This window comes from Hypanus sabinus, chromosome 6, assembly GCF_030144855.1.
Source record: "Hypanus sabinus isolate sHypSab1 chromosome 6, sHypSab1.hap1, whole genome shotgun sequence".
In the NCBI taxonomy this organism is placed as follows: domain Eukaryota; kingdom Metazoa; phylum Chordata; class Chondrichthyes; order Myliobatiformes; family Dasyatidae; genus Hypanus; species Hypanus sabinus.
In genome coordinates, this window is record NC_082711.1 from 45,095,853 (window position 1) to 45,118,830 (window position 22,978).

Consider the following 22,978-nt stretch of genomic DNA (forward strand, 5'->3'; position numbering starts at 1 on the left):
AAGTCTCTTTGAAGTCAAAGAGCGGCACAACTGAACATGAGAAACAGAGGCTATCTGGGCCTTCAGTGCCTGCTCCGCCATTAACAAAAATATGGTTAATCATTTAACCTCGAGATCATTCTATGCTTATTCTTTATCCCTGATACCCTTATTTGATGCTTATCGCAGCTGGATTCGACGTATTTGTAAAGAAACCTGTGGACTGCAGTTCAACTGATCCTTTCCTGTTGCACAACTAGTCGGCAAGTCTTTCACATTTAATTTTTTTAACCAAGGATGCTTTAGAATTAAGAAATACAGAATAAAAAATGACTAATTGAAACAATTTGTTCACAAAAATGTTAAATACCGTTGTAAAGAGGCTTGACCAAATATCATTTGCGGAGATAACTTCAGTGTATTTCCACGTACCAATTTAATTATCAATACTACCAACCGACTTCTCTTAAAAATTATTCTCCCACGTCTTGGAAAATATGTCAAATGACTTGCAAATCATTTTCCCGTACCTTAAGTTATTTATCTGTTCTCTTCCTATCCAAAAGACGAAACAGAAGCAAACGGAAGGAACTACAACAAGGAAGAAATACCTTGCTTTTGATTTCATGGCTCAACGATCAGAGGAACTCGACAGTCTGACTTCTAGTGTGACTCTACCTTCGTTGTAGCGACCGGTTCACCCAGTGGCTCCACCCACTTATTGCGCGTTTTATCAATAACCATACCTAAAGTGGAGAGAACGTGTTGGAGGAAATGAGCAATTCCGGCTGCATTTAGGGAAGGGTGAATTATGGGAAGAGTTGAAGCAGACTCTTGCCCCGAAACTTTGACAATTCCTCCCCTTGCTCAGAGACTGTTCGATTCGCTGAGTTCTTCCAAAAGATTATTTGCTCTGTAAACTTAATATAATCGGTTATCATGTTCTGGTTCCCAGTGTTCTCAACAACATATTTTTGGCGTTAGTTGGATGCGACTTTTGGATAAGCCCTCATTTGCAACAGCGTTCCCCGACCGTGCTCAGATTGCTGACTGAATCTTAAAATAAAGTGTCATCAATACTCTTGACACCAATACAAATCACTTGAATTTAAACAATTGCAGTTTTGAAATCCCCATCGTTCGGCAGACCTCCGTATGCGTTACAGGTATTTTTTTCCAGTCGACCGACACCTCCCTCCGCAGAGGGATGGACACTCATTTTTCCGCTCTTTATGCCATTGTCCACGGCTGAGAGTAAGTGAACAGCCACGCCATTGGTTTCTCAACTGTACAGTTTTGTTTTCCAATAAATGCATCCATGGATAAACTCGTGTGGACTACAAACTCTTCTGAAAGCAGTTTGAGTCTTTCAGCAGTTTTCACATTACATTTTCTCGTCCATTTAATCGCTCGTACCCAGGAGATTAACGGGCCCTGCAGCCCGTTCTACACTCTACTGGGAATGACGCTAACAATAAACATGTATGTGGATTCTCAAGATCTATCTACACTTGAAAACAAAAAAAAAACCGGCAGATTCTGGAAATCTGATATAAAAATGGAAGATACTGGGATATCATATGGGGGTCATTGGAGTGGACCCAAAAGCAAGACACAGACACTGAACTACCAGGAACAGGACTAGGCGTGAGGAGGAAGCAAAGGAAGTGAGGTAGAAGAGATGCTGGACATGACACAGGCCCCGGACGAGACAAGGACTCCGTGCCTGGGCTAGGACTTGACTAGGACAGAGGAACCAGGACAGAGAATTGGGAACTAGGAGCCTGGGCTTAGACGCTGAGCCAGAGACTGGACAAGGACCCAGAACCTGGCGAGGACATGATGAGGTTACAGGATGGGACGTGAGACTCATGGACAGGACAAGGGAACCCAGCACCGGGCTGGGCAAGGCACATGACAAGACGAGAACACAAAGCCATGGCTTGGACAGGACAAGGACCTTGGACGTGACTAGGACTGGACAAAATCCCTAGACTTGGTTGAGGAAGAGACAGGAATGCAAAGCCTTGGTCAAGGGAGAACAGGAATGAAGAACACAGAGCTGGTACCCCTCCTTGGGTACAGGACATAGGGCCAGGATTCATCATGCAAAATGCTGAACATGAGACAGTTCCCAATGCTAGGTAGCGGCAAAATGGCCAGACCTACCTAGTGAAGGCGTGAACACACAGAGGCAATTCCAAATGCTAGGTAGCGGCAAAATGGCCAGACCTACCTAGTGAAGGCGTGAACACACAGAGGCAATTCCAAATGCTAGGTAGTGGCAAAACACCCAGTCCTACCTAGCGAAGGCCTGGACACAGAGACACAGTTCCAAACAGGGCAAGGCAAAGCGAGGCTCCAGGCAGAGGCGGGATGGGGCAAGGCGAGGTGAGGCTCCAGGCCAAGGTGGGGCAGGGCAGGGCAGGCTGGGCCAAGGCTCCATGCTGAGGCAGGGCAGGGCAGGGCTCCAGGCAAGGGTGGGGAAGGGTGAGGCTCCAAGTAGAGGCAGAGCTCCTGGCCAAGGTGGGGCAGGGCAGGGCTAGGCTAGGCTCCAGGAGGAAGGCAAAAGGAAGGGATACAGACAAGAACAATCCTGCAGCCAGAGGCTGAATCCTGAGGCTATTTATGAAGCCAGCCCAAACAAGAATCAGCTGCCTCAACAGAAACTGGGGAAACCCGGAAAACCTGGATTAAGGAACATGAACTGGACCGTCAACTGGAATGCAGATTTCACGGATTGGACCATGATATGGGAAGTACTGTGTCATGGTCCATAAAAGGGATAAAAGGACCATAAAAGGGATAAAGAAGGGGAGAAAGTTAGGCAAAAGTGATAGGATGGAGAACATAGTGAAGAGGCCAGGGATGTTTTCATGAACTGCAGAGAGTTAGTTGTCAGTTATGATGGACCTTCACTTTTCAGAGCCTGAGAGGCTTAAAAGGAAGTTCAATTTCCTTGCAAAACTGCATGATCTTTCCAGGGGGTCAGAGTTGTTGATAATAAAGCTTTATTATTTAAAATTTATTTTAAAATATTAAAAATCGGCTTCATGAAAAATATGAGGAAGAAGGGGTTCAAAACTTAAACACTTAGTTTAGTAGGACTGTTATTCCTCTTAACCGAAACTTTAAACAAATATTCTTTGTTCAGCTTTATGTTTTAAACAGAAAGTGTCCCAGTATTGGGGTAAACTGATAATTTAATAGTTAAACATACTTTGAGGATCTGGATACAATTTAGCAAACACTTTGGTTTATTGAGATTTTCCCTTTCAAGTCCCATTTATTCTAATTTTTTAAACCCTCCATGACTTATTTAGTTTTTAAAGAATGGGACAGGTTGGGTATTAAATGTTATTGGCATCTGTTTGTTGGAGGAAACCTTTTATCATTTGAGCAATTGTCAGATTAATATAGCTTAACCAAAACTCAGTTTTTTTTTAGACAGTTACACATCAGAGACTTTAAGATCTCAATTTTGCACATTTCCTGTAAGCTCAGTTAAGAACTTACTGGATGTTTGACACCTTTTCATAATGGTTCTATATCTAATACTTATGGTATGTTACTGGAGAAGAGGAATGTTCCTTTAGACAAAATTAAGAATCTCTGGGAACTAGACTTACAGACATCAATGTCTGAGGAAGCTCGGAATGAAGTTTTTAAACAGGTTAATACTTCATCGCTATGTGCTTGTCATTCCCTCCTACAATTTAAGGTGGTACATAGAGCTCATATGACCAAGGATAAGTATCTCATTTTTATTTGAATATATCTCCCTACTGCGACAGATGTAATAATTGAGAATCTTCATTAATTAATGTTTTAGACTTGTCCAAAGCTTGAAAAATATTGGAAGGAAGTCCTTCAAACTTTTTCCTTACTTTTCAAAGTCAACTTTAAGTCTAACTGTCTGACTGCCCTATTTGGTACTGTTGCAGGACAAGATATTAAGCTGAAGACATCTGATTTACATATTTTGGCCTTTAGCTCTCTTATAGCTAGGAGGGCACTTTTGTTTAAATGGAAAGATGCTTTTCCTGCTACTCATGCTCATTGGTCATGCAACGTTATGTCATGTTTAGATTTAGAGAAGATTTGTTGTTCAATTTCTGAACCTTGTCAAGACTTTCAAACATTGTGGGGCCCTTTTCTGAATTATTTTCAAAACCTTCAATTCATTGTTTAAACACAGGTGTCGCCTATTATTATTTTTTTTATTTTTGAGAAGGTATTTTACCTTTTGTCCTTAACAGCTTCGGTCTTGGTAGGGATTAGATTCTTTCTTTGTAATAAATTAGTATATTTCAATATAACTATTGATTAACTTTCATGAATATGGGGTAATGAGATTATGATGAACAGAGATAATGTAATTGGTAGCTTTTTTCAAAAATCGTTTTTGACCTTTATATACACTTTCTTGTACTCAGTAATCTTTTCTGTAGAAACTAATAAAAATATTGGAAAAGAAAGGCCAGGTAATGCAAATTTTAAAGCTTTATAAATACGCTGACTCCTCAAACCTTAACCCAACAATCAGCAGCCATGGGCTCCTCTTAGCAGCTGCTTAGTACTCTAAAAATAAATATAAATGATGCCCACAAAGCAGGAGAAGGCTATAAAAAGTTAGCCAAGCATTTTCAGGTAGTTGTTTCCTCAGTTCATAATGTAATGAAGAAATGGCAGTTAACAGGAATGGTGGAGGTTAAGTTGAGGGTCTGGAAGACCAAGAAAACTTTGAGAGAACTGCTCATAGGATTGTTTGAAAGGCAAATCAATCCTCCCCCCCCCCCCCCCCCCCGTTTGACTGCTAAAGACCTTCAGGAAGATTTAGCAGACTCTGGAGTGGTGGTGCTCTGTTCTACTGTGCAGCGACACTTGCACAAAAGACCTTCAGGAAGATTTAGCAGACTCTGGAGTGGTGGTGCTCTGTTCTACTGTGCAGCGACACTTGCACAAAAGACCTTCAGGAAGATTTAGCAGACTCTGGAGTGGTGGTGCTCTGTTCTACTGTGCAGCGACACTTGCACAAAAGACCTTCATGGAAGATTTAGCAGACTCTGGAGTGGTGATGCTCTGTTCTACTGTGCAGCGACACTTGCACAAAAGACCTTCAGGAAGATTTAGCAGACTCTGGAGTGGTGGTGCTCTGTTCTACTGTGCAGCGACACCTGCACAAAAGACCTTCAGGAAGATTTAGCAGACTCTGGAGTGGTGGTGCTCTGTTCTACTGTGCAGTGACACCTGCACAAATGACCTTCATGGAAGAGTCATCATCCTCAGCACAGAATTCAGCATCATATGTTTGCAAAGGAACATTTAAGCAATCCTGATGCATTTTGGAAACAAGTCCTGTGGATTAATCAAGTTAAAATAGAACTTTATGGCCACAACGAGCAAAAGTATGTTTGGATAAAAAAAAGAATGCAGACTTTCATGAAATAAACATCTTTCCAACTGTTAAGCACGGGGGTGGATCGATAATGTTTTGGGCTTGTGTTGCAGCCAGTGGCACGAGGAACATTTCACTGGTAGAGGGAAGAATAAATTAAATTAAATACTGCAAATTCTGGAAGCAAACATCACACCGTCTGTAAAAAAAAATTGTAGATGAAAAGAGGTTGACTTCTACAACAGGATAATGATCCTAGCGCACCTCAGAATCCACAATGGACTACCACAAGAGGCACAAGCTGAAGGTTTTGCCATGGCCCTCACAGTCCCCTGACCTAAACATCATCGAAAATCTGTGGATAGTCCTCAAAAGAGCAGTGCTTGCAAGACGGCTGAAGAATCTCACAGAGATAGAAAACTTTTGCAAGGAAGAATGGGCAAAAATCCCCCAAACAAGAATTGAAAGACTCTTATCTGCCTACAGAAAGCGTTTACAAGCTGTCATACTTGCCAAAGGGGGTGCTACTAAGCACTGACCATGCAAAGTGCCCAAACTTTTGCTTTGGGCCATTTTCCTTCTTTGTTATTTTGAAACTGTAAAAGATGGAAATTTAAAAAAGTAATCTTGCTTAAAATATTAAAATGTGTCATCTTTAACTTTATGCCTTTTGGAAATCAGGTGAGCTTGTACTCACTTAGTTGTTTGCAGCAACAGAAATTTCGACCAGGGGTGCCCAAACTTTTGCATGCCACTGTATACTGGCATGGATAGAGGAATGGCTGACAGGCAGGAGGCAGTGAGTGGGAATAAAAGGGGGCCCTTTATGGTTGGCTACCAGTGACTAGTGGTGTTCCTCAGAGATCAGTATTGAGACCACTGCTTTTTTACATTGTTTGTCAATGATTTAGACAATGGAATTGATGCCTTTGTGGCACAGTTTGTGAATGATAGAGGGAGGGGTAGGTGGTGCTGAGGAAGCAATGCCACTGCAGCAGGACTTGGAGAAATTAAAATAGACGAAAACATTGCTGATGGAATAGTGTTAGGAAATGTATGATAATGCATTTTGGTAAAAGGAACAATAGTGCCAAGTATTAACTAATTATCCTCTAGTGGGGGTATCCAGAACTAGAGGGCACAGCCTCAAAATTGTGGAGCAACCCTTTAGAACAGAGGTAAGGAGGATTTTGTTTGCCAGAGAGGATTAAATCTGTGGAATGTCCTGCCATAGAATACAGTGGAGGTCAAGTCCTTGCGTATATTTAATCATTTCCTGCTGTCAGGGCAATGAAGGACATGGCGAGATGGCAGGTGTATGGGATTGAGTGGGATCCGGGATCAGCCATGATGGAATGGCAGAGCAGACTTGATAGGAGCAGAATTAAGCTATTCAGCCTATGTCTTCTGTCCCTGGAATGAAAAACAGTGAGTCCTTCAGAGGGTCGGCTCCTTTTACGACGCAAAATCTCTTTGGGACCCAATAGGATGGGTGATAGAGTCGGCAAAGATCAGACTTTCAGAAAACCCCCTGAAGGAGAGGACTGTGGAAGAAAATTAAGCCTGAGGACTAAGGGTTTCATTTTGAAATCTTTTTTATTCATTATTATTGAAGATTAACAAAGAGAGATACATTAAGTCAATGTCATTATGTACAATAAGGAATTAAATTAGCAAATAACTGATTACCAAAGCTAAGCAATGTATCAATAATAATAGAAGAAAATAAAGTGTTAAGAATATTTAAGAAACAAAAAAACAAGCCCTACTAACTGAAAAAAACATTGGGAGTACAACCCTGGAGTTATACATCATACAAGCTTCCATTAAAAAAAAATCAATCCGCTAACTCAAATCCTCTTAAAGGAAATATCGGAGGAAACCATATTAATTAACTCAAATCAGATAGTAGTGGGTGAATGAACCCCACCTTTTCTCAAAATCAAATCAAGGATCAAAAGTTTGAATTCTGATTTTCTCCAAATAAAGACATAACATCACCGGAGAAAACCATTGTATCAAAGTAGGAGCAGAAGAATCTTTCCATTTCAACAAAATAGCCCATCTGGCCAATAATGTAACAAATGCAATTACATGTTGGTCCGATGGTGAAATACCATAAATCTATTGAGTGATTATACCAAATAAAACTGTCAATTTATTAGGTTGTAAATTAATCTTTTAAATTTTAGAAATTGTAGAGAAAATAGACTTCCAAAATGTTTCAGTACAGAACACCACCAAAACATATGTCAATGTGGCTCTCTCAGTTTCACATCTGTCACACAGACTATCAACATTAGGAAATATTTTAGACAGTCTCTCCTTTGTCAAATAGTAACGATGTAGAATTTTAAATTGAATTTAAGAGTGATTGGCACAAGTTGAAGAAGAGTTAACCAATCTTCTGTTATTAGGGTTACGTTAAGCTCTCTCTCCTAATCTTGCTTAATCTTAAGTAAAGGGTAATTGTGCTGCTGTAACAACAAATTATAAATTTCCCCAGTAAAACCCTTCACTAAAGGATTCATTTTTTAAAATAACATCTAACAGGTCAGAACCTTGTATATATGCAAAAAGCATTTAAGTATTTTTGTAAGAAGTGTCTGACCTGTGACCTGTGAAACGTGAGAATCCTCACCATTCATCAATACCGTTTATCTCCTGAAGCTGTTAACGCTATTAAACCAGTTATCAAGACTCTCACAAGGAGTATTACACGGCGCAAATCCCTTGCAATAACCCATATTGCCAAACCCCGACACCGAACAGACCGGCCGAATGGCGGTTTGTGCAGGATTCGAAGGCTGTCAATCAGATAGTACAGCCCATTTCCCCTGTTGCACCGGACACAAATTTTAGCCTCAGTACCATCCGAACCTCGATGGTACACAGTGATGGACGTCTGCTCCGCCGCCTTCTCGATCCTTCTGTACGGGGACAGTCAATATGGGTTCGCCTTTAGGTATAAATTACAGCAATATACCTGGACGAGGTTGCCTCAGGGGTATATACCGAGAGTCCAGCCATTTATATAGCTGCCGTATGAGATGAGTTGAGTACATTATAGTTATATACATTATATAATGTATTATATAATAGTACATTATATTAGTGTAGTTGAAGCCAACGATCTGCTGCTGGCCTTCAAAACACTGGCAGATGGCCGTAAAGACTGTGACACTGCCAAACCACCTGTGAACCGATGGACACCGAGTCTATGGACACCAAGCTATAGTTTTGCCATGCAACTGTTACCCATTTCGTCTATATTGTGCAACAAAGCACCAGAAGACTTGGTCCTGAACGCGTGGCCGCAATCGCACAGTCTCCTGGACCAGAAAATAAGAAGTAGATGTTTGCAATCCTTGGAATGACAAATTACTGACACTGGGCTCCAGAATACAGAGCCTTTGATGCTGTATTAACGGACAGCTACACTACGGGACGCACCATCTCAAATCCAACTGAAACCCGAATTGGAACAGCCACAAGATGCTCTGAAGGCCCTGGGCATTCCAGACTACTCTAAATCGTTCCGGTTACCTTCTAGTGAAAAGGAGGGATTTGCTGACTCAGGAACATGGTGGCTCAAAGAGTCCGGTGGCATATTTCACCACTCGGTAATGCGTGGTTTGCCTAAGAGCTGTGGCGGCAACGGCAGTGATGGTTAAAAGGCAAAGCCTGTAATGTTGAACAATTCCTGCACAGTATTGACTCCTCCCGATAATGCTACTCCTCAATTCCGCGGCTACACGACACTTGACAGCATCAAGGCGAACAGGGCAACGCTGTGAATATCTATACAGATTCACGATACGCTTTTATGATTTCAGTACTCTGTGGCAATAGAGGATTTACTACTTCTTCCAGGAGACCTTTACAGCATGCCCAATTAATAAAGAATTTACAGCAGACCATTCCATTTCCCCAACAAGCTGCTGTGATTAAGTGTGAAGCCCCATTCTGACAGCTCAGACCCAAATGCACAAGGTAACGCTGACGCTGATGCAGCGGCCAAAATAGCAGCCAGCTCCCCGGGAGTACAGTAGTGATGGTTTCTATGTGCTTCCTGCAAACTATCTAAAGTTACTGCCTTTGAATCTTTGTTAGCAGCACAACAGGCAGCAGAACAACACATGGAAAAATAAAAAATTGCACCCGTGAAAATAATGGGTTGCGGCTGCACCCTGATGGGCGTCCCATCTGTCCTCGTAGCCTCCTACATGCCCTAGTTAAAATAGCGCAATAGCCAATTACATACACACATGCACTTCCTGGTACATGTACAAAGTCTATTTGTAGATTCATAAATGGTGCCTCAGGGTGGACGAATAATCAAATTTAGCGGGAGACTTTCCTCGATTGTTTCTTTGGCAAATATCACAAGTTCTAACCAACTCTTCTACTAGTACTGTTAGCCCTGAGCAAACAACTACTTGCTTTCCCTACAAGTACTAGGAACTGGACTGGACTAGAGTTAGGGATGGGATAGGACACATAGTAGAAGCTGGGACAGGAACACAGACGGGCTAGGACTTTGGCTAAGAAAGCAAGACCAGGATAAGGAACTGGGGACTAGGAGCCTGTGGTTGGACTCCAAGCTGGAGACTGGACAAGGACCCAGAACCTGGGTCTTGACTCGGGTTTGGACCCCAGAACTAGGTGAAGATGTGACGTAGCTACAGGACTGGACATGGCTAGGGTTCTTCGAGGCGTGGCTGCAGGACTAGACATGGAACTCCTGCACAGGACAAGACACATGAACAGGACAGGACACCTGAACAGAGAGCCTTGGCCTTGAGAGAGACAGGAACACAGGCCATGGAACACAGAGCCAGGACCTCTCCTTAGGAACAGGACTTGGGGCCAGGGCTCTACACAGAACAGAGAGACAGTTCCTAACACAAGGTAGCAGCAAACAGCCAGACCTACTAGCAAGGGCATGGGCACAGAGACAATTCCAAACAACGATAGACAGTTCCTTATCTAGACACATCAAAACTCCAGTCTTGATCCAGCAGAACTTGACAGCAATCCAGTCAAGGTTCCAGGCAAAGGCTTCAAGAGGAAGATGAAGGGAACAGTTCTGCAAATGAAGCTTCTTCTTCTTCTTCTTCTTCTTCCTTGAGTTTTTACAACAGTTGTCATCCACACTGTTGCATTACTGCCACCTTCAGGATTTATTGTCCATTCACTTGACTACCAGCAAATGAAGCTGAACCCAGGAGCTATTTATGCAGCCAGCCCAAAATGAGAATCAGCTGCCTCAATTAGAGCACCCAACAGAACAAGGGAAAACCAGAAAACCTGGAATAAGGAGCGATTGAACCGGACCTTGAACCGGAATGCAGTCTACATGGACCAGACCATGACAGCCTAAATGTGATACACATAGAGCAGTTAAAATACTGATGCAGGAAATTATTTGCTAATTTGGAATTTTTTGTAAATGTAATAGTGATAGAGAAACTCATTTCACAGGGAAACTAAAGCATTGGCGTGGAGCCTATCAATCTCAATTTTCAGGAAAGAATGAATGGAGTATTCTTTTTACAATATTTTTATTCAGAAGAAAAAAAAAACAAGATTTACAGAGTGCAACACATAGATACATCTCAACATAACTTGTGTACATTCATATATTGTAATAAAATGGATCAAAATGTTATAGCATAACACATAAAGGAATACAACTCTGTAATCAAAAATTTAAAGGTAAGTCATACATCATTAAAAAAAATTTATATAAAAAAATTCAACCCCCTACCAACTACCAAACAAAAAAGCTGATGGATGATAATGGATAATTAGAAAAAAAACATGTTTGCTTATGAAGAGAAGATAAAAATTAACATAAAAGTTTGTGCACTGTTAAACTTTATAAATTGGAAAAGTAATTTAGGAAAGGTCCCCAGATATCATAAAAAGATCGTTTGAAATTTAAGACTGAGCAGTGGATGTTTTCTAAATTTAAATAAGACATAAATCACATAGCCATTGAAGATGTGTACTAGGGGTAAACTCCTTCCATTTAATGGAGAATGGAGTATTAAGAAACCCTGGCACCAAAAAGCGGGATTGAAATGGCCTGAGGCATGGCAGATTGCTCTGTATACATTGAGAAATTATGCTCACAGGAGAACCAAAACTGAGCCCTTTGAAATATTGATAGAAGACCTATGCTCACAGGTTCTAGACCCGCCCCCACCTTGACAAGTGCTCAGATTGCTCAGAATGGACTGATGAGAATGGTTTAGAGATATTAATAATCCTAGATAAGCCTATTAGAAAGAATTAAGAAAAGAATGATTACAGCACTGTCCAAACCTGGGAAAGAAAATACACATCCTTTTAAACCAGGTGATTCTGTGTATATCAGATTGTTCGAAAAGGATTCTCTCTCTCCTAGTTGGAAGGCGCCCCATCTAGTGCTACTAACCACCCAGACCCCAGTCAAGGTACAAGGCAAAGCCAAGTGGGTACTCGGAACCAAGTGTAAACTGTATCAGCACTCTCTTCCGAAGAGGAAGACTGCAAGGGAAGAAAACTGCAGAAAAAAATGAAATGGCTAACGATATTTGGACTTATTTGCCTGTGATTATAATATTTACTTAGGTTTAGCATATGAGTATGCTGCACAAACCAACATGCTAAGTTATGTTAAGTATACATCCCACGCCCTTCACCTCTTCAATAACTTCCAATTCCCTGGGCCCGACCGCTTCATTTTTACCATGAATGTTCAATCTTTATACACCTCTGTGTTGCCTTTATGGCATTTGTTTAGTTTATTATATTTTTGCTTTAGTAATTCATTTGTTATCATTTTCTAGTTAAAGTTAAGATTGTTTAAAGTAAATTTGTTGTCTGTGATATATCGCGGCATGCAATGACGTCACACCTGGTTTTGCCGCGTCTTGTGGGAAAATACCGGTTTGGAGAAACGGGAAGGAGTGGGCTCACATGTGCAGGATCACTGCGAGAAAAGTTTTCTTTCTACGCACTAGAAACATCAGTGAAGCAACGCCGTATGTTCATGAGATAATCGATATGTTCAATTAAAAATGTTAACGCTGATTCTGTTAAAAGTAATGACAGTTTGATAAGGTTTATGTTTTTGTTACTTAAAGAGTTGTGGATAATTTGTGTTGAAGTGTATTTAAAGCAGTCGATGGCGTAGGTAGATCCTGACTGTATGTTGCACTTTAGTGTAATATAGTTGTTGTAGTTTTACTTCTGCAAGTATTTATGATGTAAATGTGATATCAAGAAGGAAACAAATACTGTATATATTCTGTATTGTTTTATCAACAGTTTTCACCATACATTAATGTGGAAGAGTGAACAGTAAACAGTTAATCTTACTGCGATCCTGTTTTCATTGACTACGGTTTACCTTGGTGTTTAGTTCAGAGTTCCGTTACACCTGAGCGAGAACACTACAGTGAAAAGGCGGCATTGTCAGGTGTTTCAAGTGCTGCGATGACAACTCGATCCAGCATCAAGTCGTTGCCATCCAGCGACAGGGGCAGTAGGGCATCAACAAGTAAGGCTGCCCATGCAAGAGCTAAGGCAGAATCTGCCAAGGTGCGAGCATTGTACGCCGAACAAGAAGCAAAATTGAAAAAGGAAGCGGCTGCCAAAGAAGCCAAAAACCAAAAGGAAGCAGCTGCCAGAGAAGCCGAAAACCAGTTGGAAAAGGTAAGGATAGAGTCAGAGTTAGAAGTGCTGATGCTACACTGAGAAGCAGAAGCTGTCAGGCTGGAAGCAGAGATAATAGAAAATGCTGATGAAATGCATGTTCTGGGTGACGTAAAATCTACTTCAGAAAAGATCAGATTGGAACGCATAAGCGACTATGTCCAAACTCAAATATACTTGAAGATTCGTTCTTCCTCTCCATACTTATATGCTAATGTCCCATTTCATGAGGAGTCTCAGAGAGGCCCAACACATCCATCCGAGGAAGACAATTTACCCTTGCAACTCTGCGATGAATTCAAGAATGAAAGGGCTGATGACAAATACTTCTCGACAATACAAAATTTACTAGATTTGGTGAGAAGAGAGGCAAAGGCTGAATTCAGAACAGCAAATTCCATATATGACACCCTCAGTCATATACCCACTGACATATTCCCCCAGCCAGCATGCCACTTGCAGTTGAACCCATGGCACAGTATTTAGCACGACGAAATCTCGTCACTTCAGGACTATACCAGTTCGACGATAAACTTGAAAATTACCATGCATGGTACTCCACATTCGCCAACGCAATCCACGGAGTCCAGCTCGGAGCAACCCAAGAGTTGGATCTTATGACGAAATGGCTGGGAAAAGAATCATGTGAACAGGTGAGACGCATAAGTTCAGTGTACATCGACAACCCCGAGCTAGCCTTACGCAAAGCATGGGAGAAACTTCGGGAGTGCTATGCAGCCCCTGAAATTATTGAATCGGCACTATTCTGACGGCTGGAAAATTTTCCTAAGGTGTCAGCCAAGGACCACACTAAGTTAAGAGAGCTCGGAGATTTACTCATGGAGATTCAAGGTGCCAATGAAGATGGCTATTTAACTGGTCTATTATACCTAGATACTTCATACGGGATTAGACAAATCATCTACAAACTTCCATTTGGGCTGCAGGAAAGGTGGGTGTCTGTTGGCTCAGAGTACAAGGAAGAGAATGATGGTCGATTTCCTCCCTTTGAGTATTTCATTAGGTTTGTGTGCAAGGAGGCAAAGAAGCGAAATGACCCTAGCTTCATGAGTCCAGGTAGCAGTACAATTTACACCAAGCCAGTTAAATCCACTTCGAATAATTTCAACATTAATAAACCTGTCTCAGTGCTTAAGACTGAAGCCTTTACAACTAACAATGACCCTAGCAAGAATTGTCCATTGCACAGCAAACCTCACCCCCTCAAAAAATGCAGAATGTTTAGGGAAAAACCCCTTGAAGAGAGGATGGCCCTTCTCAAGGAGAAAAAAATATGTTTTAAATGCTGTTCCTCTACCTCTCACCTTGCTAGAGAGTGTACGATCTCTGTGAAGTGCCCAGAATGTAATAGCACTAATCACGATGGGGCCATGCATCCCGACCTGTTACTGCAAACCGTCAAAGCTCCTTCACCCTCACAACAGCTTGGCGGGGAGGGAGAGGCTCACTCCAGGACAACCGTTGTCAGCTTGAGCTGCACAGAAGTTTGTGGTCAAGCTCAGTCAAGCCATTCTTGTTCAAAGATCTGCCTGACTAAGGTGTACCCAAAGGGAACCAAAGACAAGGTCATCAAAGCCCATGTAATTCTGGACGATCAGAGCAATCGCTCACTAGTCAGACCGGAGTTCTATGAATTGTTTAACATTGAGAGTAATCAGTTCCCATACTACCTTAGAACTTGCTCAGGCAGTGTAGAAACTTATGGAAGGAAGGCAGAAGGCTTCCAGCTCAAGTCCCTGGATGGTAAATTTGTCATCTGTCTCCCTCCACTCTTAGGGTGCAATGAAATTTTGAATAACCGCACTGAGATCCCAACGCCAAGTGCAGTGCTACACCAGCCACATCTCCACCACATTGCCAAGCACATCCCAGAACTGGATCCAAAAGCAGAAATACTCCTGCTATTAGGAAGAGACATTCTCCAGGTGCACAAGGTCAGGCAGCAGGTCAATGGACCACACGACGCCCCCTTTGCGCAACGCCTGGATCTGGGCTGGGTGGTGATAGGAGAGGTGTGCCTTGGTAATGTACACAAACCGACAGTTAACACACTCAAGACCAATGTGCTAGGGAGTGGCTGCCATTCAATTTTTCAACCCTGCACAAGCTTCATGTGTATTAAGGAAGCACGACTAGGCTTTAACAAATGCTTTAACAGATGATGGACTTTGCCTGGGCCAATTCGTCGGCAGTGCGAGGTAAGTTACATTTGTGCTATAAGAAACAGAGGAAATTGCGATGGTCCTCCTGTACTAAGAAGCAATGGAGCATCTGTCGGATGTCTGCTAAGATTGCAACCTTCTCCTTCCGGAAGTGCAGCAGGACCCTAAGGTCACGCTAGAAGAAACGCTAGAACTCCTGTAACAGCGTAATAGCGAAAGCTGGTGGAAAAGCCCACGTGCGTCCTTTTCCATTTGCCTCGGAATTGGTGGGTCTTGCCATGGAAGAACGGCTTTGGATAACACAAAGGAGCAATCAGCTCCCACTGACTCTCGAAGGATTGACATCATAAAAGGAATGGGCAAGTTTAAACCCTTTCTCTTGACTCCAACCAAAGGCTGCAGCCTGCAGCTTGAATGAACTTGAGTGACTTTTATATTTCCATTGGACAATACATTATCCCTTAGACAACAATAGAGCTATTTCTTATTGATTATTATTATACCCGCGCTTTTAGATTTAGTATTGATGACATATATTATCTGTATGTTTGCATTGATATTATTTTTGTGTATTTTTATCAATGAACACAGTTAAAAATAGTACCATCAGACTTCAACTGACCTCTCTATCTTTGCTGGTAAGTGACCCAGTTACGGTGTACGTAACAGTATTAGCCAATGGGATTTGTCTTATTAACCAATAAGATGCCCTGGATTTAAAAAAAATGGGAACGAATGGTTAGCCTTTGCTTCTCTACAGAGAGTGAAGGATTGAAGACGTTTGAGAAAGAAGGAACAAAATGAAAGAATGGAAATGAATAACAAGCATGAGTGAAGAAGATGGTGAAATGCTCAGAAAAAAATTGCAAGGGCAGCTACAGATGTCAAAAAAAGTTTATAAGGTCCTCTCTTGGAATCCCACACCAACCTGATTTTCCCAAACTACCTGCATATTGAAAACCTGGATGCCTATTGTAACATTGCCCTTTTGTTATGCATGTTCTATCTCCCATTGTAAATTGTAGACCATACCCTTACTGCTGTTTAAGGTTCTGTAAAACTCCTATCAGGGTCTATATACCCTTGCAGTTCCTTAGCTTGATCCACAACAATACAACACCTTCCAGCTCAATGTCACCTCTTTCTAATGATTTAGTTTCATTTTTTCAACAGAGCCATGACACCACCCCTGCCTTCCTGTCTATCCTTTCGATACAATGTGTATCTTTGGATATTAAGCTCCCAGCTATTATTCTCTTTGAGTCATGATTCAGTGATGCCTACAATACTATAATTGCCAATCAGTAGCTGTACTACAAGTTCATTGACCTTATTTCATATGCACTGCACATTCAAATATAACACCTTTAGTCCTGCATTCATCTTCTTTGAATGCTGAAATGCCTTGATAGAGTGGATGTGGAGAGGATTTTTCCCATAGGCTAAGTGGCCTAATTCTGCTTTTCACTCTTCTGGTTTTATGGTCTTATGAATTTACTTACTGTCCAGTATAAGATCTTATTTGGACATCTGCCTACTTCAATTTAATAACTTTGAAATGCTATTCAAACTCATTTTGTAGAATGACTGAAACAGCTGAACAAGTGTCCAATTTTATTTTAATTAATTTAACATTCACTTCTGGAGTAAGCCATATTGCTTGTCTATAGCTAATTTACTCATAGTAAATCTTGAGGCTACACAGTCTTGTGTCATGTTCATGAACTCCTTTCACTTCTTTTATATCTTTTTATTTCAGATATGGTTCTGCTACTGTTACAGCCTGTTGTCAACATTCTGGCAATGTGATTTGGGGCCGATCAGATGATCTGGTGTTTTGCTGTCCCTGAGTGCGCTCCTCAAGGCTGAAAGTAAAGCATGCAGTATGGAGGCCTGAAAGCGTGGAGATGGGGCATGGACTCATGATTGACTCCATCTCCTGCTAATTAAAGTACCAAGGAAGACTGAAGTCATCAAGGTGGGTGCGGAACGTTAGCAAACATTCAGCACCGTCTACCAACCTGTTGCTTACTGATGCTGGCGTGGGTGTCTCTCATTCTCACTCACTCACTGATCCTTAGGGTAGGTCTTCAGTTTCAAGTGATCTCTCTCTTTTGCTCGATGCTCTCAGCAGGTGAGTCCAGATCAAGGTATAATCAACAGGGATTGTGTAGTTGGACTCAAATTCAGGTTTATAATGTGTTCTAGTTTCTAGTTCTATTTCTGGTCACACGTTTTGTCACCAATTTTCAGTGAATTTTTTGCATTTTTTTGCATGTGTGGTGTGAGGTGGTTGATGTTTAATGTCTTTCTTTGAATGAGTTGGCTCCATAGTTGTTCTTTGTTTCATGACTGTCTGTGGGCAAGACAAATCTCAGAGCTGTATAGTGCATACATACTTAAATAATAAATGTACTTTCAATCTTTGAATTATCAGGTTTTTCATTAACTACATACAGTTTCTTTTTGATACTGTGACTTGACATTTTATCTTTTTCTTTTCTCTGTGCAGTCCATTTATTTTTGTCTGCCTGACATACTCTTTGTATGTGACCTACTTTGTGCATTTTCTGAGAGTTTCACTTTTAAACCTGCATTAGTCTGTTTCTGTTTCAATGTTCTTATATTATTTATGTTCACTTTCATTCCTGAATACAACTCAAATGTGTCTTTGTCTTCTGTTTCCATTGATACAGCAATTTCAACTGTTCTTTAAAGTGTAAGTTGTGCTTCAGCTAGGAGCCATTTTTGATTGCTTTCTTGTAGGATTCCACAAAACAGAATGATCTCTCAGTGTTTCATAAAGCCCATCACTTAACTGACAATGCTGCGACAATCAATTCAGCCACATATGCTGAAATGGACTTCCCTCCTTTTGATTCCACTTATGAAACTGAAAACATTTGGTCCTAAATGTTGCTGAATTACTTTCATGATAACAGCAAAGCTCATTTCATCTGGTTTGGTTGGAGCAGTCAAATTTCTAAGCAAACTGTATGCCTTCAATCCAATGCACTCAGCAAAATTGACACTCTTCTGTTATGCTAATCCCAGCATACAGACCGCTCATCAGATGCTCCAGACCAGTTCAGAAGCAGGTGAAAACCTGGCCAGCAGGAGCCATCTCTGCTCTTCAAGACTGCTTTGAGCACAGTGACTGGCATATGTTCAGGGAGACTGCAAACGATGGCGACTCTTCAGTGACCAGCTACATCAGCAAGTGCATTGATGATGTTACTCTGTCCAAGACCATCACTATACATGCTAACCAGAAGCCATGGATGACCGCGGAGGTATGTGCGCTGCTGAGGACCCGTGACTCCAACTTCAAAGCAGACGACAAGGCAGCTCTAACAACAGCAAGAGCCAAATTGTCCCAAGCCATCAGAGGGGCAAAGCATGCACATGCCCAGCTAATCCACAGCCACTTCCAGGACAGCGGTGACACGTGGCGCATGTGGAAGGGCATCCAAGACATCACTGATTACAGGACAACATCGCCTGACTGTGCAGGTGATGCCTCCCTCCCAGATGCTCTGAATAACTTCTACGCCCGGTTTGAGGTGGAAAATGATGTGGTGGCGAGGAAGTCCACCCCTCCTACAAATGACCAGGTGCTGTCTCTCACCGTGGCCAATGTGAGAAGAACCCTGTGCTGGGTCAACCCACTGAAGGCTGCTGGACCAGACAACATCCCTGGTAGAGTGCTGAGAGGATGTGCAGACCAGTTAGCAGATGTTCTCACTGACATCTTCAACATCTCCCTGAGCAGCACCACTGTTCCAATGTGCTTCAAGGCCGCCACCATCATCCCTGTGCCGAAGAAGTCTTCAGTGTCCTGCCTAAGTGACCACCATCCCGTTGCACTCACGTCCATCATCATGAAGTGTTTCGAAAGGATCGTTATGAAGCATATCAAGACCCTGCTGCCCCCCTCACTGGACCCACTGCAGTTTATGTACAGTCCCAACCGCTCAACAGATGATGCCATTGTTACCACCCTCCACCTGGCCCTAACCCACCTGGATGCTATTCATAGACTTCAGTTCAGCATTCAACACAATCATCCCTCAGAAACTGATTGGAAAGTTGAGCCTACTGGGCCTGAACACCTCCCTCTGCAATTGGATCCTAGACTTCCTGACTGGGAAACTTCAATCATTCCAGATTGGGAGCAGCATCTCCAACACCATCACACTAAGCACGGGGCCCCCCAGGGTTGCGTGCTCAGTCCACTGCTGTTCACTCTGCTGACCCACGAATGTGCTGCAACACACAGCTCGAACCATATCATCAAGTTCACCAAAGACACAACCGTGGTGGGTCTCATCAGCAAGAACGACGAGTCAGCTTACAGAGAGGAGGTGCAGCGGCTAACGGACTGGTGCAGAGCCAACAACCTGTCTCTGAATGTGAACAAAACAAAAAAAAATGGTTGTTGACTTCAGGAGGGCACGGAGCGACCACTCCCTGCTGAACATCGATGGCTCCTCAGTAGATATCATAAAAAGCACCAAATTTCTTGGTGTCCACCTGACAGAGAATCTCACCTGGTCCCTCAACACCAGCTCAATAACAAAGAAAGCCCTCATCACATTCTACACGGGTTGTATTGAGAGCATCCTGAGCAGCTGCATCACTGCCTGGTTCGGAAATTGAACCATCTCGGATCGCAAGACCCCGCAACGGATAGCGAGGTCAGCTGAGAAGATCATCGGGGAACAACAATGATGAGTATTTCTGGGAATAATGCAGAATGTGCAGGATCGGTTCATTCCAAAGAGGAAGAAAGATCCTAAGAGGAGTAAGGGGCAGCCGTGGCTGATGAGGGAAGTAAAGGACAGTATAAAAATAAAAGAGAAGAAGTATAACATAGCAAAGATGAGCGGGAAACCGGAGAACTGGGAAGCTTTTAAAGAGCAACAGAAGATAACAAAAAAGGCAATATGCCAAGAAAAAATGAGGTACGAAGATAAACTAGCCAAGAATATAAAGGAGGATAGTAAAAGATTCTTTAGGTATGTGAATAGCAAAAAAATATTTAAGACCAAAATTGGGCCATTGAAGACAGAAACAGGTGAATTTATTATGGGGAACAAGGAAATGGCAGATGAGTTGAACAGGTACTTTGGATTTGTCTTCACTGGGGAAGACACAAAATATCTCCGAGATGTAATAGTGGCCAAAGGAACTAGGGTAAAGGATGAACTGAAGGAAATTCATGTTAGTCAAGAAATGGTGTTGGATAGACTGTTGAGTCTGAAGGCTGATAAGTCCCTGGGACCTGATGGTCTGCATCCCAGGGTACTTAGAGATGGCTCTAGAAATTGTGGATGAATTGGTAATCACTTTCCAATGTTCTATAGATTCAGGAACAGTTCCTGTTGACTGGAGGGTTGCTAATGTTGTCCCACTTTTCAAGAAAGGAGGGTGGGAGAAAAATGGGAATTATAGACTGGTTAGCCTGACGTCAGTGGTGGGAAAGATGCTGGAGTCAATTATAAAAGAGGAAATTATGACCCATTTGGATAGCAGTAGAAGGATCAGTCCGAGTCAGCATGGATTTATGAAGGGAAAATCATGCTTGACTAATCTTCTGGAGTTTTTTGAGGATGTAACTATGAAAATGGACAAGGGAGAGCCAGTGGATGTAGTGTACCTGGACTTCCAGAAAGCTTTTGATAAAGACCCACATAGGAGATTAGTGGGCAAAATCAGGGCACATGGTATTGGGGGCAGAGTACTGACATGGATTGAAAATTGGCTGGCTGACAGGAAACAAAGAGTAGCGATTAACGGGTCCCTTCTGGAATGGCAGGCTGTGACCAGTGGGGTACCGTAAGGTTCGGTGCTGGGACCGCAGCTGTTTACAATATACACTAATGATTTAGATGAAGGGATTAAAAGTAACATTAGCAAATTTGCTGATGACACAAAGCTGGGCGGCAGTGTGAAATGTCAGGAGGATGTTTTGAGAATGCAGGGTGACTTGGACAGGTTGGGTGAGTGGGCAAATGTAAGGCAGGTGCAGTTTAATGTGGATAAATGTGAGGTTATCCACCGGTGGCAAGAACAGGAAGGCAGATTACTATCTAAATGGAGTCGAGTTAGGAAAATGGGAAGTACAACGAGATCTAGGTGTTCTTGTACATCAGTCAGTGAAAGTAAGCATGCAGGTACAGCAGGCAGTGAAGAAAGCTAATAGCATGCTGGCCTTTATAACAAGGGGAATTAAGTATAGGAGTAAAAAGGTCCTTCTGCAGCTGTACAGGGCCCTGGTGAGACCCCACCTGGAGTATTGTGTGCAGTTTTGGTCTCCAAATTTGAGGAAGGACATTCTTGCTATTGAGAGAGTGCAGCACAGGTTCACAAGGTTAATTCCCGAAATGGCAGGACTGTCATATGTTGAAAGATTGGAGCGACTGGGCTTGTATATACTGGAAATTTAAAGGGTGAGAGGGGATCTGATTCAAACATACAAGATTATTAAGAGATTGGACACGCTGGAGGCAGGAAGCATGTTCCCGCTGATGGGTGAGTCCAGAACTAGAGGCCACAGTTTAAGTATAAAGGGTAGGCCATTTAGAACAGAGATGTGGAAAAACTTTTTCACCCAGAGAGTGGTGGATATGTGGAATGCTCTGCCCCAGAAGGCAGTGGAGGCCAAGTCTCTGGATGCATTCAAGAGAGAGTTAGATAGAGCTCTTATAGATAGCGGGGTCAAGGGATATGGGGAGAGGGCAAGAACGGGATACTGATTGTGTATGATCAGCCATGATCAGAGGGAATGGCGGTGCTGGCTAGAAGGGCCGAATGGCCTACTCCTGCACCTACTGTCTATTGTCTATTAACAACATCGGTGGCGTGAATAGGGAAGATGAAATTTTCTAAGGGGCAAATCCATGGTCCATCAAGACAAACGGAGGCCTACCTATATTTCTGAAATATTAAATACACATTCCTTTGCTTCTCTAATTATTATACTAATGTTGCCTTCAAGTTACAACATTGTTCAAAGGTTTAAAGGTCCAATTTAATGTTAGAGAAATGTACATAATTTACATACTAAAATTCATTTTCTTCGCAAACATCCATGAAAACAGAGAGGTGCCCGAAAGAATGAATGACAGCTAAACGTAAGAACCCTGAAGTTTACCTCCAGCTCCCTTCCCTCCTACGCATAAGGGGCAGCAGGCAGCAATTCCCCCTCCCCCACCGGCAAAAAAAAAGCAATCATCAGCACTGCCACATAGCACTCAAGCATGAGCAAAGCAAAAGCAAAGACACAGTCCTGCAGTTACTCCAAAGACTTCATGTTTCACCTGGCATTTGAGATACCACAGGTTCTCTCTCTCCCTAGCGAGTGAGGAGACATAACAAATAACTCATTGGTTTACGATCTTAAAAATCCATTATGTCAGTTTTTCCGAGTTCTGTTTTCAGAGATCCTGGGTCTTTGGGTACACAGCAGTAGAGTTTCTGACTCCTCCGACAACACATGGGTCTCCTGTTGTGACACTAATCTTCGATCTGCCAGTCTCCAGAGCCCTGAGATCTTAGGCTTCCAATTCCAAGACAGACTTTCAGGCTGAACTCTCGGCTTGCCAAACAATGGCCAATCCTGATACCCCGAGAATGGGCCCCATTCCCGCAAAGAACTGAAGTCAGCATGTAACTCCCGGTCAGGGACTTCAAAAGAACCCTGAAAGGGAAA

The 22,978-nt window shown here is 42.4% G+C and overlaps 1 protein-coding gene across 1 annotated transcript in view; it reads right to left on the reverse strand.

Moving 5' to 3' along the window:
• LOC132395141 (alpha-2,8-sialyltransferase 8F-like) overlaps positions 1-22,978 on the reverse strand; it is a 150,385-nt gene that overhangs the window by 102,190 nt on the left and 25,217 nt on the right. The gene's annotated exons all lie outside the window — the stretch shown is intronic.